This window comes from Vigna unguiculata, unplaced genomic scaffold (genome assembly GCF_004118075.2).
Source record: "Vigna unguiculata cultivar IT97K-499-35 unplaced genomic scaffold, ASM411807v1 contig_264, whole genome shotgun sequence".
NCBI lineage: Eukaryota > Viridiplantae > Streptophyta > Magnoliopsida > Fabales > Fabaceae > Vigna > Vigna unguiculata.
This window is the reverse complement of record NW_021010968.1, coordinates 51324-56371: the sequence shown is the minus strand read 5'-3', so window position 1 is coordinate 56371 and position 5048 is coordinate 51324. Positions and strand designations below refer to the sequence as shown.

Below are 5048 nucleotides of genomic sequence, written 5' to 3'. Positions count from 1 at the left end.
CTAATTTATAAAAGAAAGCCCAAAGCCCAAAAACATAACTTATTTTCTAAAAGAAAACCTAAAGTTTAAAAATATAAATTAATTTCCTAATAACTATCCTTCATGAGTGCTTCAAGCCATAATCTTCATATCCTCTGAATTTCCACTTGCAGTTGCTTGTAGTACCAAGAGTCTTGAATAGATGTGATTTTCCAATCTCTTGCTCCTTGCCCTTGTCATAGGTCCTTTGAATTGTAAAGGTTCATCTTCAAGTTCTTCTTGTATGGAATCTAGGGATAGTCCTCTATCATTCCCTCCTTCTTGAATCGAAGTTGTCCTCAATTTCGAACCTACATCAAATGGAGACAAGTCATTAATATTGAAACTAGAGCTTACCCCATAATCTTCAGGTAGATCAATAATATAGGCATTGTCATTGATTCTTTTAAGAACTTGAAATGGTCCATCTCCTCTTGGTAAAAGTTTAGATTTCCTTTTAGAAGGAAATCTCTCCTTCCTAAAGTGAACCCACACCCAATCGCCAGGTTCAAACTTGATCGGTTTCCTCCCGTGGTTAGCCTTAGAGGCTAACTTCTCCATCTTCTTTTCTATTTGGGCCTTTACCTCTTTATGCAAGTTTGTGACAAAGGTTGCTTTGGCAAGTCCATCTTTGTTAGTCATAGAATCAATATCAAGTAAAGGTAACAAATCTAATGGAGTTAAAGGATTAAAACCATATACTACCTCGAAAGAAGACATTTGAGTAGTAGAATGAACTACCCTATTATAAACAAACTCCACATGAGGTAACCACTCCTCCCAAGTTTTCAAATTTTTGTTTATAAAACATCTAAGGAGTTGCGAAAGAGTTCGATTTACCACTTCTATCTGACCATCTATTTGAGGATGACAAGTTGTAGAGAAGAGAAGCTTTGTACCTAACTTACCCCACAAGACCTTCCAAAAATAGCTAACAAATTTGACATCCCTATTTGAGACAATGCTCCGTGGAAGGCCATGTAATCTTACCACTTCTTTGAAAAATAAATTGGCCACATGATTGGCATCATCGCTCTTGTGGCAAGGAATGAAGTGGGCCATCTTTGAGAACCTATCAACCACAACAAAAACAGAATCTTTTCCCCCTTTGGACCTTGGGAGACCCAAAACAAAATCCATAGAAATATCGGTCTAAGGAGAGTTAGGAACAGGTAAGGGCATAAACATCCCATGATGCATAGACTTAGATTTAGCACGCTTACAAGTGATACATTTATTACAAAAAGAGTGCACATCATGTTTCATGTGAGGCCAAAAGAAATGATCATGCAATATGTCTAAGGTCTTTTGAACCCCAAAATGTCCCATTAACCCCTTCATGAGCTTCTTTTACAAATAATTCCCTCATTGACCCTTTAGTCACACACAACTTTGTTCCTTTGAAAAGAAATGCCTCATGCTTGAAAAAAACTTTAAAAGCTCCTTTTTCACAACCAAAATCATGGTCATCCACATATAATTCCTTAAAGAGTTCAAAACCAAGGATTTTAGTTTCAACCATAGATAATAATGCATTCCTCCTAGATAATGCATCAGCCACAACATTTGGCTTACCTGATTTATGCTTAACAACATAAGGAAATTATTCAATAAATTCTACCCATTTAGCATGTCTTTTATTGAGTTTACCTTGGCTCTTAAGATATTTAAGGGATTCGTGATCACTATGAATTACAAATTCCTTAGGAAGCAAATAATGTTGCCAAGTATGCAAAGCTCTAACAAGGGCATATAACTCTTTGTCATAAGTGGAATAGTTTCCTACCGCCCCTTTCAACCGTTCACTGAAATAGGCTATAGGATGCCCTTCCTGCAAGAGAACACCGCCTATGCCCACATTTGAATCATCACACTCTATTTCAAATGATTTGTCAAAATTTGGTAAAGCTAAGATATGTGCATGTGTGAGTTTGTATTTGAGATTATCAAAAGCATCTTGTTGTTCCTTTTCCCACTTAAACCCCACATCTTTCTTAACAAGTTCATTTAGTGGAGAGGCTATAGGATGCCCTTCCTGCAAGAGAACACCGCCTATGCCCACATTTGAATCATCACACTCTATTTCAAATGATTTGTCAAAATTTGGTAAAGCTAAGATATGTGCATGTGTGAGTTTGTATTTGAGATTATCAAAAGCATCTTGTTGTTCCTTTTCCCACTTAAACCCCACATCTTTCTTAACAAGTTCATTTAGTGGAGATGCTATGGTGCTAAAATCCTTGACAAACCTCCTATTGAAATTAGCCAAGCCATGAAAACTCTGTACCTCACTTGCATTCTTAGGGATGGGCCAGTCCCTAATGGCTTTGACTTTTTCCTTATCAACTTGTACCCCTTTTGAGCTAACTACGAACCCCAGGAAAACAACTTCATGTGTACAAAAAATGCATTTGTCCTTATTGGCATATAGTTTTTCCCGCCTTAGTACTTCTAGAACTCCCTTTACGTGGCCCATGTGTGAATCAAGTGTTTTGCTATATATCAAAATATCATCAAAATATACCACCACAAATTTACCAATGAAATTCCTCAACACATGGTTCATTAACCGCATAAAGGTGCTAGGTGCATTGGTTAACCCAAAAGGCATAACCATCCATTCATATAAGCCAAATTTAGTTTTAAAAGCAGTTTTCCATTCATCTCCCGCTCTCATCTTTATTTGATGATAACCGCTTTTTAAATCTATTTTGGAAAAATAACAAGCTCCGTGCATTTCATCAAGCAAGTCATTAAGTCTAGGGATAGGATGGCGGTACCTTATAGTGATATTGTTGATGGCTCTACAATCACTACACATCCTCCACAATCCATCTTTCTTAGGTACCAAAATTACTGGCATAGCATAGGGACTCAAACTTTCTCGAACCCATCCTTTTTCCAAAAGTTTCTCCACTTGTTTCTGTATCTCTTTGGTTTCTTCTGGATTACTCCGATAGGCTGGCCTATTAGGAAGGGATGCACCCGGAATGAGATCTATATTATGCTCAATACCCCTCTAAGGAGGTAAACCATGAGGGATGTTTGAGGAAAGACATCATCATATTCTTTGAGAAGTTGTTCCATACCTAAAGACAAAGAAGCTTGTACAGAAGATAAACAAATATTGTTAGGCATAAGCAAATATAAGGGTTGTTTTGAAATCAACGCTCTATTGAGCTCTTTTTCTCTCAAGAAAAGACTTTTATCACTCTTTACTTTTTTTCTTTCCTTTTTTTTGTCTTTTTCTGGAATTTTCTCTCTTCCTTCTTTTCGCTCTTGCTCTCTTTTCACTCGCATCTTAAGCTGATCCTCACAAATCTCTCTAGGAGATAAAGGTGTTAGTGACACCTTTTGTCCCTTAAACAAGAAAGAATATTTATTGGCTACACCATCATGGGTTACCTTTCTATCATATTACCAAGGCCTCCCCAACAGTAAGTGACTTGCCTCCATAGGTACCACATCACATACTACCTCATCAACATATTTACCGATAGAAAAAGCAATGTTCACCTGCTTATCTATAACCAATTCTCCATCCTCACTCAACCATTGCAAAGCATAAGGACTAGGGTGTATAGATGTCACCAAACCAAGCTTCTCCACGAGCCGTTTACTTGCTACATTTGTACAACTACCTCCATCAATGATGAGGGAACACACCTTTCTCATAACCATACATCGAGAATGAAAAATATTTCTTCTCTGAGTCTCATCTTCCTCCTTATTCATACTCCCCAATAACCGCCTAACCATCAAGAGATCTCCCTCTAAAGGGGGACTTCACACTCCTTTTCCTCCTCATCACTACTAGATGATTCAGATGATTCACCCACAAAATGCTCATTAATGTACTCTCCATTCGCCAACAACATCAGAGTTCTTCTGTTGGGACATTTAGCTGGGATATGTCCTCTACCTAAACATTTAAAACATTTTATTGCACTAGAACGTGAAGAATCATCATTACTAGCTTGAGAAGTTATTTTACCATTTGAGGACTCCTTCTCCTTAGATTTAGGAATGGTAGAAGTAGCTCCCTCCTTCTTATATTTCTCCTTATCTCTCCATGAGGTGGAGGACTTCCTATAGGCACTTCTTCTCTTGAGTTGTTGTTCCACTCTGGTGGCTTGGTGAATAAGATCCTCTAAGGTTTCATAATGGTGCATTTCCACCACATCTTGAATCTCTCTATTTAATCCATTCAAGAATCTAGCCATTGTAGCCATATGTGTTTCTTCCACTTCAGCTTTCATCAAGGTGACCTCCATCTCTTGAACATACTCTTCAACACTCTTATTTCCCTGTGTAAGTCTTTGTAATTTGTTGAAGATCTCTTTTTTATAATAAGGAGGCACAAATCTTTCCTTCATAGCTACCTTTAATTGCTCCCATGTGGAAATTGGCAACCGCCGTCTTCTAGCTATGTCCACGGTGATTTGATTCCACCAATTCATAGCATAGCCTTCAAACTCCAAGGAAGCCATAAGCACCTTATCATCATCTTCATAATCGTAAGAGTTGAAGATTTGGTCAAGCTTCATTTCCCATACTAGGTAGGCTTCCGGGTCATTAGCTCCATTAAATTTAGGAATTATAATCTTCCTCCACATCTTATCTCTTCGAGGTGTGTGGTTCCCAAATACCTCTCGTCTTTGGCCTCTCCATGGCCTAACAACATGTTCTGCTTCATCATTATGAGAAGAATGGTCTGAATCATCATGTCTCCTTCTTCTTCTCTCCACGCTCACATCTTCATTAGACTTTTGGAGCCTTTCGAACTATTGTTGATTGTGTTGTTGCATTTGATTCATTTGTACTGTGAGCTTATCAAGTGCAACCATGAGTGTCGTAGTCTTAGGTGAGATAGGATCACTATTCTGGGAAGAAGTCATGTCTTGCAAGAAAATGTTAGGAATAATAATTTTTTTTTTTTGACCTCACCACTCTACTAAGTGTTTCACTCAATTTTCCACTCGTGTATCACGCATATAGGATTTTTCTTGAATGTACTCTCTTGCCTTTTA

General features: G+C 37.8%; 1 pseudogene; it reads right to left on the bottom strand.

The window, feature by feature from the left end:
* Nucleotides 1-317: 317 nt before the first annotated feature.
* LOC114171445 lies at nucleotides 318-4634 on the bottom strand (annotated as a pseudogene).
* Between the last annotated feature and the right edge of the window lie 414 nt (nucleotides 4635-5048).